The sequence below is a fragment of the Macrosteles quadrilineatus genome, unplaced genomic scaffold, assembly GCF_028750875.1.
Source record: "Macrosteles quadrilineatus isolate MER2022 unplaced genomic scaffold, UCM_ALF_1.0 Scaffold_7__1_contigs__length_78375512, whole genome shotgun sequence".
Classification (NCBI taxonomy): Eukaryota; Metazoa; Arthropoda; class Insecta; order Hemiptera; family Cicadellidae; genus Macrosteles; species Macrosteles quadrilineatus.
The window spans coordinates 61,724,279-61,735,374 of NW_026542600.1; the positions used below are offsets into that span (position 1 = coordinate 61,724,279).

The 11,096-nt window shown below is 32.6% G+C and overlaps 1 protein-coding gene across 5 annotated transcripts in view; it reads right to left on the reverse strand.

Moving 5' to 3' along the window:
• LOC128997846 (glutamate-gated chloride channel-like) overlaps positions 1-10,845 on the reverse strand; it is a 323,407-nt gene extending 312,562 nt beyond the window's left edge. For all 5 annotated transcript variants that reach the window (XM_054423605.1, XM_054423606.1, XM_054423604.1 and 2 more), the window contains exon 1: positions 10,680-10,845. The gene's annotated coding sequence lies outside the window, so the exon portion shown is untranslated. The remainder of the gene's footprint in view (positions 1-10,679) is intronic.
• Between the last annotated feature and the right edge of the window lie 251 nt (positions 10,846-11,096).

Consider the following 11,096-nt stretch of genomic DNA (forward strand, 5'->3'; position numbering starts at 1 on the left):
TAAAAGCATTTTCCTCCCTCTCCTAAAATAAGAGAAAAAGATAGTAACTCTTATAGTAACAGTCGATTTTTCAAAGATAGTTCTAACTAGAATTATTTTAAATTGGTTATGCTGTATTCTAATACATGCTCTATTAAACCAAATTTAAATTATTCTACTAATAGAGAAACCATAGTAAAAAAAGGGAAACAGTATATGGTTTATGTTTGTTAACTAAAATACAATTTGACGATGTGAACACTGTTGATAAAAATGTTATTTTTGATTGCTTAATTTTGAACAGTACCCAAAGTTCCGCTACTGAGTAAGCTTCCTGCAGAAACCGATACAGGAAAGCCCTGGAGCGATACTACGGTTCCGCCATAGATAACAGGTATTGTTTATGGTCCTATTATACAGCAACCTTGACAGTACGAAAAATTTGAATGTTTACAATCTACATAAAGTGGTAGCAGCACTTAAAATTTAACATTAACGATAACAGTTCAATCAAATTGTATAAGAACATGTACTGTTCGTGTAAAACCTATGTTTGCATCAACGATTGTACTTCACACATTTTTAGAGACAACAATAGAATAGGTATTAATATCGGTGACGGTGGATTTTAATCTTGCCAATTACCTGTCAATTTAGGTCTGATTGAACTATTGTTCTTAACTCGCATAATTATTCTAAGACTATTGATTTTTTTATTGCCATAATTTACTCAAATCGTATTACCATTCGTTGTATACAAAGGGAAACCCAGTTTGGCCCCAAAACATGCTTGTATTTAGCCTTCCCACGGACAATTTTCTTTTTATAAGAATGGCATAAATAATTTGTTTAAATCTTAAAGAGATGTTGTTCAAATAAAGGCAACAGAAACACTGAAAAACGCAAATTTGCCAAAAGTATAATTGTCTAAATTGTTAAATTTAGGCATTATATATTGAGGTAATAAAAATAGAGACATTCATTTAAAGGTGTTATTGGAAGTTGCATTTAGTAGCTTTACTCCATTGTATAATGTGGCTATTCTCACACAAGATTTATTGTAATTAGGCTCATATAAGTATGCATCATATAAAAGAGTTAGTATTTTCTAAACTAATCATAGATTCACTACCGTCCACCCTTAAATTGCATATATAGCCATTACATATACGGAATTAATCACAGCAGTGTATCTTTTATTTTGAGTACACATTTCCACATACATAATTTAATAATAAGACATCAATTGTTGAAAATCGAGGACGCGGTTTTTTGTTATCAAGTATTTGTTCTCTCCACATATTTATAAATTATTTTCTACTTTTTAGTATTTAATGTGTAAATATGTTATATGGCCTCTTAATACATAACCAACACTTTTTTACCGTAATAAGATGTTTTATCCTGAATCATTGAATCCTAAACCAAACATGTGTTAATCAGTTCAAAATTGAAAACAAAAAGCTACTATTCTCATAATCATAAAACTTTGGAATCTCTCGGGAGCGGAACCTGTGCTAACCTCTGCTCTTTGAACAAACTGTCAAATTATTTACAGCTGACTTCAATTGATATATTTGACTATTTACATTTTTCCAAAATGTAAAAATTGAAACTTTGGAAGAACATGGGGCTTAGCCCAAGGGTAATGTGAAAATCAAATGATATAATATTGCATTGTCATCCATTTGTGAGCTATTTTTCAAGTTTCAAGTATTTAGCTCATCGGGAAATTAGTTTAAAATCGATTGCAAAATTTGTACCGGGCAAGAAAGCGAGCCAATAAAAACGTTTTAAAAAGAGTTTCCAACGTAATTATAATAGAATATAAAATAGTTAGCTCGGTCACACATTTACCTCGGCTAAATATTCTACACACAAAGATTAACATAAAATGCTTAAGATTTTGAATCAAACTACTCTTTCATCCAAACCACCCCTCCCCTTCATAAGTGTCTACGATTCATTAAGTCAATAAGATAGTTAGCCAAATTAAATATAAATTAAAAGAGATCCTCATATCAATTAGTACACACTTCGCTCTCCCTACAAAATCAGTTAAAGGATGTTTTTAAGGTAAATGCGCTCGAGGAAGCTTTTAAGAATTTAGAAAATCTTCATCCTTTACAAATATATTGATAGAAGGAAATTTTTTTATAGAAAATTCTATTTTGAGATTAATTTAACCCTAACTCTGCGTAAACACATGAAATTAATAAATCAATCTGGAGAAAGAGTAAATAAAAAATAACAAAGAATCAATAATTGATGAATTATATGTAAACACCCCCAATGCAGATATACCGAGAGCCGAGAGCCCAGTCATGATGTATGGTGTCTTGTGTATTTTCAAACCACACATCATTAATGTATCTCAAAACGTTAGTCCCGGTCATATGATGAATAGTTTCACAGCAGTTATAATCCGCAGTATCTGCTCCATAAACTCTATAAACATAGCTAGAGATATGAACTCTATATCCGAACTAGTTTTATGACATGAATTTTGGGAGCGAGCTGGTCTAGTGGTTAGAGCGCGGGCTCCGGTTCCTGGGGTCCCGGGTTCAAATCCCGCCAAATCACCAATGGATTTTATCCAAGTAATAATGCCGTAACCCCTAGGTCTAGCCTGAAGTAATGTGAAAAACAATTCCGGGCTCGTGCCTAGCGTCCTAGGTCAAAATAAATTATTTGAATTTAGGCTTAAGAGAATTTGAAACCCCGTTAATCGGGGATTCCAGTAAATATTCCTCAACTTTTTATTAAATTTTATTCTTTACTAATTCTTTACCTTTTTAATCTCTTTTTACATTACTATGACAAATATGTGATTACAATGAATTTCTCATGATTTACATCCGGGTACGTTCCAATGAACACATGTGTCTCTGGGTCTTGATGAAAATATAAAATAGTATATTCAATTAACAAACAAACGAAACTTCACTGTTCAAAGTTAAATTTTAAAAATTGCAGTAGTATTCAAAGTATATGGACAGTGCTGCAAATTGACTAAAAAGTCCCTTAGTGGTTGACAAATTAAACTCTTTTGGGTTTAACAAACTTTAGTAGTATTTAGATACCTCTAAGTTCGATAAACCTTTAACAACCAGTTGAATCATTTTTGGACACCCTATATTACATTTTAAATTTGAAAAGTAAATGTATCAATCTATACTACTATCGTTGATTAAATCATAGCAATTAAACAACACCCTGCGTTTTTACTAAAGTTACCAAATGATTCATCCTGGCGCACTTGTTTCACCATACTATTTATAGTGGAAAAATATTAGGAAAATCGACTTAACAAATTCGGACTATATAGAAATTGTGCACAATGTGAAGTAATCCAAGATAATGAAAATGTCAAAAGTCCCCATAAATCCCAACTGTGCTTCGGCCACCATTTAGGAAAATGGTGGCAAATTTTCACTTTTTTTTTAAATATTTCACTAACCATCGGTAATACAGGATTTTTGTAAATACAAAAGTAAAGAACACCAAAAATACAAATTTTTACATTACAAAGTTGCTTTATCTCCAACGGTTATTGAGATAATTCAAATTTGGTATTAAATTTAAAATTTCCATGTTATTCTAAAGTAGAAAAAGAAAATTGTCACAGTTTGCTTTTTTATGGATATATTTTCATAAAAATTGGAAAGTTTATTTATTTTATACTAAGCTATTAATATTTTACATAAATGCCCAATTTATTACCCTCCCTATAGCAGTAAACCTAAGTACTCGTTAAATTTAATCTTATTTAAGTAGGGAATCAATCTTAAACTTTTAGGAAATATTTTAGTAAAAATCCAATCAGGCAAATGGAAATTCATTCTTTTCTATAAATTGTTTCTATTTATTTTATTATTTTTATGTTATGTCATGTTATTGCTGAGCACGATATGCCCATTTTAAATTATATATAGGAAAAAAGCACTTTAAAATGTCTAAACAATAAATTTGTCAAGTTTGACGAAAAGATATCCATTAATAAGCAATCTGCAACAATTTTCTTTTCCTCCATAACAAGGGAATTTTCAATTTAATACTAACTTAGATTTTTCTCAAACTAACTCTTTACTCACTACATACTGACTACATACTACACACTACGTACTGACTCATTTTCCCGTTAGAGATAGAGCAAACCTTGTGGTATAAAAAAGATGTATTTTTAGGTGTTCTTGTTTTGTATTTACTATAATTCTTAATAAACAATGGTTAGTGAAATATTGTCAAAAAAGTGAAAATTGGCCTCTACTTTCCAAGAATGCGGCTGAAGCACAGCTAGAATTTATGGGGACTTTTAATTTTTTTCAATTTGGCTTACTTAACAACTGTGCAAAGTTTCCACTTTTTTGTTAGATTTGTTAGATCGAACCGCATTTTTATACCTAAAAATCTTGGACTAATATGACCGATCGAACGTGTTTATTTGAGTATTTGACGTGAAATCCTCTATTAGGTAGGTTAGGAAGCCTTACATGACACCACTTTAGCGAGCTCTTAAAGATTATGCAACCGTATGAGTAAAATGTTTGAATGTTTTCTAACGCATTTTCGTGGAGGTATAGTTTAGTTCACTTCTTGAGCGGAGCAAGCGAGGTTCTTATACATCGATTCGTATATATTTCGTCACACGCAACCTCTTCCTGGGTGGATGAAGCAATATTTTTCAAATTTTGCATGGTGAGTACCAAATTCTAGGTGACATTAAATGATTCTGGCAGGACTCCGCCCCACGGGGTCTCAAAGTTTCATTGTAATCCTTATACTGTAGTAACAGATGCATAACATCTGCCACTGACTTAAATACAGTACATCAGAAAACAGCTGATAGTATTACTTTGACTGTTAATCATCTTGTAATGTATTTATATTATTTTAATGCGTGATCAAATTATTCGCTTCAGTTTAAACATGATTCATTTTATCGCCCACAAATAGTTAACTTTTACGTGTATTTGCAGCAGTATTCCATTGTTTTTATCCTGTATACAGGGTGGTATTAAAGTCCGAAGACAGTTAAATATTTAAAAAAATAATGTATATAGAGCTACATTACTTGGTACAAAGTTACAGAGCATAAAACTTTATCTTAACAATTATTCAGAGATCCAATAACTCTTCAGGGGGACGGCCCACAAGGATTCGGAAGAAAGTCTAAAATGGAAGCATAGGTCAATATGCACATCAAACTAAAAGTCTTTTTTATTAGAATGCAATGCCGCAAACCGCACTTCAAAAGGTTAATCCTGCGCAAAATGGCAGCCAGTCAAAGATTTCTTGAATCCGCCATTTTGAATCTTTGAACGACTGCCATTTTTTACTCAGGCGTTCTTTTGAGCTTGAATTTACGGCATTGTAATCTACTAGTGACGACCTTTAATTTGATGTGCATATCGACCTATGATTAAGTTAACAATTTTCTTCCGATTCCTAGGGCTTTGCCCCTTTACTTACCTTATTTACCTGAGGAGTCAGCGTATAATAGCAAAGCAAATTTAATGAATCTTTGAACAACTGTCATTCTTGGCTCGGTTGTCCGTTTGAGTTCAAATTTGCGGCATTATATTCTGCTAGTAAAGACCTTTAATTTGATGTACATGTCAACCTATGTTTCTATTTAAGATTTCCTTCCGACTCCTTGCGGGACGTACCCATGATATGACAGAAAATTGATATTTCCTAAACAAAAAGTAAATTTTTAGGTGCGGTGTTGATGTACCAAATTTTATTGATTTATCTGTTGTCGATTAGAAAATATTTTACTGTCTTCGGTTTTTATTACCACCCTGTATATATAAAATAATAAACTTTAATGAATATTGAGAGTTTTTTTTTTCTTTTTTCTAAGAAGTTTGTCTAAACACAAACTATATTTTAAACTAAACTGTACGTGAAACGGTCTACAAAGAAAGCCTTTCAAAATATATATATAATCATAACTATACTCAAACTAAGCTTTTGGAATAATGTAAAATACTCGATAAAATATTTTCATAGTGTTTGTGATAGGTTAAATCTCTAACGGTTACCATGTAAAATAAAGAACAGGTTACACGATGATATTTTAATCACAACAAAATTCTTCAATGGTTCTTTTGAAAGTTCAACAATGAAGGGAGTTTTTTTTATGGGGGGTAGCCCGTAGCCCTGGGGGTAGCACATATAGCTTCACTATCGTATATATTATCATAGTAACAAAGAATTAAATATAGACTGTCGGCCGTGCTGTTTTTACCATAGTTACCATAGGTTCTGGTACACACCGCTGGGAACGACGCGCTGTGTAGTTAGGTAGCGCGTAGGTCGTAACAACATGGCGCTCCCAGCGGTGTGCGCCAGAACCTATGGTAACCGCAGCACAGCTGACGACTTTCATTTTTGTCTATAATATTATATACTGTATTTCATATCTTATCTGTTTATTATACAGTGTTATTGAAAAGTTTCGAAACGGTGTAGGCTAACATATTTTTTACCATTATAGATAAAGTAATAAAACATGGTAGCCTATATCAATAATAACCATAAATGTCTACTCTTTGAAGATTATATTACATTTTACCTCTTAAGATGAGCGGCCCACAGGTAGTGAGTCAAAAATTCTCAAATAGCAGCATAGGTAAAGTTTGGTATCAAATTAAATGTCTTATTTATTCAAACACATTGCCGCAAACCCGAACTCAAACGGAGAACCGAGTCAAAAATGGCAGCCGTCAAAATATTTCTTGAATCTGCCATTTTGAATCTTCAATCGGCTGCCATTTCTAACCCAGATGTTATTTTGAGCTCAAATTTTTGGCATTTTACTGTACTAATAAAGATCTTTATTGTGATGATATTGATATCGGCCTGTGCTAGCTTATGTTTAAGATTTCTTCCGACTTCTAGCGGGCGCTCCTCAGTACTATATTAAATAACTTCTTGATCAGCATTGTACGTGTTATTGCATTTACGGAGAGTAAATAAAAGAATCGTCTTATAACACTTAAAAGATATATTTACGCTTATACTGTTACTCACAAGACGGTAAATATACAAAAAAAGACGGTAAGTGGTGATCGAAATCCATCACCAGTTACCATTTTTTTTTTATATTTACCGTCTTTATGGTGAGTAACAGTATAAGCGTAAATATATCTTTTAAGTGTTATAAGACGTTTCTTTTATTTACTTTCAGTACTAAAGAGTGCGCCAAAAACCTGACGGTTTCTGTTTTGTTATAAGTCAGCTGTTATACTTGCTAGAGACCTCATTGTTGTAGTGAACCATTGCTTATTTTATGCTATTTTTAGGTTATGTTTGGTAAACCATCACTTCGTCGAAAGAAAGTTACTGTCTAGTGTGGTGTGGCGCGGTTTGGAGTCATCGGACCATATGTTTTTGAGGACGAAAGTGGAAACACCCCCCTGTCACTGTAAACTCGGAACGCTATGTGGAAATACTGAGGGATTTTTTGGTTCCACAACTGCAAATGTTAGGAGGGATAGACATGACCAACACATGGGTTCAACAGGACGGCGCAACATGTCACACAGCCAATTATTCAATGACAGTTTTGCGTGAACTCTTTCCCGGTAAAGTGATCCCCAGACTTAATTTCGTGTGACTGTTGGCTATGGGGATAGTTAAAAAGCAAAGTGTTTGTTTCGAAATTTCGAACCATCCCTGAACTCAAGCAGTGTACCCGAGAAGAGATTGCTTCTTTTCATCAGGCGAAGGTGACTGCAAATATGAAAAAAAAAATGGGAAGCCCGCGTTTAGGAGAAGGTCATCACCTAAGTGATTTTCATAAATGAAAATGGCATAGTACTGTGTACAATATAATATTATTTAATACATAAAATTTTATTTTGTTCTTGAGTTATTTAGTATTAAAACGGTCGGGTTATTTTGGCGCACACTGTATATTGCAAATTATAGGAATCTTTGAACAGCTGTCATTCTTGACTCCATTATTCGATTGAGTTCAGGGTTGCGGCATTGTGTTTTGTAACGGAGAGCTTCAATTTGATACCAAACTCTCGACTTATGCTGCTATAGATTTCGTCTGACTCCTCGTGAGCCGCCCCTAAGGGGAAAAATTAATAATAGCTTAAAAGAGCAGAAATTTATGGCTTTAATTGACTTACCAAGTTTCCATTCCTTTATCTATACTCGTAGTATAAAATATATTACACCGTTCCGGGTCTTTTCAATCACACTGTATACTATATACTTATTGTAATATCATCGGGGTATTATATGCCTGATTAATATGGATAGCATAGTAAAATACTTTTTCTGAATATATAATTTTAAAATAGGGATCTAGAATATAATATATGTATTACTTGTTAAATTGTTTTTAATATGTCACAATAGTCATTAACGTCCCTACGGCATATAGAATAGTGTTGTATTCTTTTTGAAACCTCAAAAATCTTACATGTGTAATTTTAAAAGTTATACCTCATAGTTTTGAAAATTGACCGACGTAAGTTAACATTGTGAGATATGGAGTTCTGTAATTTATCTGATAATTTTACGCAATGAATAAAATCGGCATCTACGGGATTCAACAAAAAGTATGAATTTAACCAAACAAAACTTTATAAGTAAAAAATATAAACCCAAAGAAAATATAAAAATAAAAAATATTTAAAACAGGTTGCTACATAGTGGCGTCCATACATTATCTCGCCAAAAGATGTAGCTACCTTGATATGGTGCCATACTCCTACACTGGGACTTTGAAATAATTAACAAATTTCCCCCTACAATCTTTTTTCTCTTTTCTTTCTAATGCTTTTTTTAAGACATCCCTAAATAAATAGGCTATATTTATATGTTTAGGTCTTATTGCATATAGTTCATCAGAATTTTAGAAGACATCATTTAAAATATTTTCGAAGACTGATTGATTAGTTTGTATTCGAAAATGTCGGTAATGTCACTACTGAGCTTTTGAGGGACATTTGGCAAGATCCAATAGCGTACACTTTGCAATATAACAAAATTCACTAAGATAGGTTTGCAGTATAGTTACATTTTGTTACAGACAAAAAATGTAGTTGTCCAACGTAATAATTTGTATTAATACAAACACTAATTATTATGTTATTCTTTGAGGTTCAGGTGATACCAATAGAATGTACATTGTTAATGTATAAACATTTTAATGTAAATCAAAAGTGATTGGACTAGTTCACTGTTAAGGTTGTGTGTGAAGAGATAATACAAAATCGGTTTTTGATGTTGTGAAGTTGTAATTTTATCATATATTTCAATTGTACGGTTAAAAAACAACCATCAGAAAAAGGTAGCTTAAAACTGAAAATGTTGAAGAAAAATACGGTAATGTATATTTTAACGTGTACTGTAGTTTGTAAAAAAAAATAAAAAAAATACTTTTTATATAATTGTGGCACAGCTGAATTAAAATAGAATGGACTATAATCATTGAAAAAGTATTTAGAAAGAAAGTAACCTTTGTCTCTCATGAATAAATTATTTAAATAAATATTGGATCGAACTGAAGGATAACTGGCAAAGAAACCTAGCTAGGTATACTTAACAATTCCAACAGGATTTCAAATTTTCATGAATAAAACCTGTTACGTTTCAATGCTTTTTACTTTGTAACAATAGACTAAATTGAACTATTTAAATATATTTTACCTAGCTTTGCCCCACTTGAACTTGGATTCCAGAGTGTTCTTAACCCATGCTCCTCCATATAAACGGTTCGCTGGCATTTCTTTGCATTTTAAATCATTTACATTTTTGGTAATGACACTTTACTTTAGGCTTGGGATCATTTTACATTTCCTTTGTATAAAGCTTAATCGACCAATTATTTTTATGCGTTAGTCTAGGTCTCATGTGGGTTTCACCGTTATATTGATCTTATCAATTCCTTTTACCGTAAAATGCGTGCGTATTTTTGTTACAAAATAGGCCTAAATTAAATAATGATGCTATCTGTTTACAATAAGATAAAGGAAAAATAACGTATTATAATTATTCCTCGTAAATTAGCTTCACTAAAGTATAATTTGTGAGAAAATCCGGTTATTGTGTTGTAGCTACACCATACATTATTGCAGACATATTATAGGATGATTTACTAAAGTATCCTTGTTGCAAAGTTAACTTATCCGGCCTACAACGACATCGCGTACATCTGCCTTTGTTGTGATTACTGTTCCTTCAACCATTTCTTATTCAAAGGCTAAGTTGAGGGGGGAAAACGACAACTAAAAATAAACATCAACTGAACTCTGTCGTTTGAAAAGAGTTGACTGGCTTTGCATTAGGGTAATCAGTCAACGTCTAAAAACGAACAACAGCAAATTAAAATAAATACAAAAAATATACTACAACAAAAAAAGTGATTCAACGGATGTTAACAGTTCTGTGACGGTATTCTTTTTTTTAAGACTTTATAAAGACTTATTTGGCTTAAAGTTTATTATTACACAGTGTTGATTTTTTAGCTTAATACAAGCAGAAATTTCTAACAATTTTTTAAACGCGTTTTATCTTTTTTCGTGACCAGAATACCAGAAAACTACTTGAAATCATCTCAACAATAAATGCGTTAATAAAAAAACAAGAAAGAATACCAAATGGGTGGTTCTTTATAAACTATTTTTCTTTTATGACAGATAAATAAAATACAGAAAATTTACTTGGAAACTTACGAGGTCGAAGCGGAGGTTGATGATTGGTTAACTTTAAATGTCAGTTCAGTAAGTGAAAGAAGTCGAATATCTCACCATCACTTGACACACACACATTCACTCACTGAAAGTCCGAGTTGGCGCGGGTTTACTAGCTTACTCCGTGGACTGGCCGCCACTGCCACCACTGCCGCCACTCACTGCGCTATCACTGCTGCCAACCCCCACACCCACTCTACCCTCCCCAATATTCCCTAAGATTCCCTTTTTCCGTTGATTGGATTCCCTACGATTCCCTTATTCCTTTGATTGGCCACCACTGCACTATCCCCCACAACCCCCATCAGAAAAATAAATTTATAAATTGAACTCAGCATTATTTTTGTAGAAATACGTCTGTATAATCACTAGAATTGTCGGTATGTTATATTTATCATA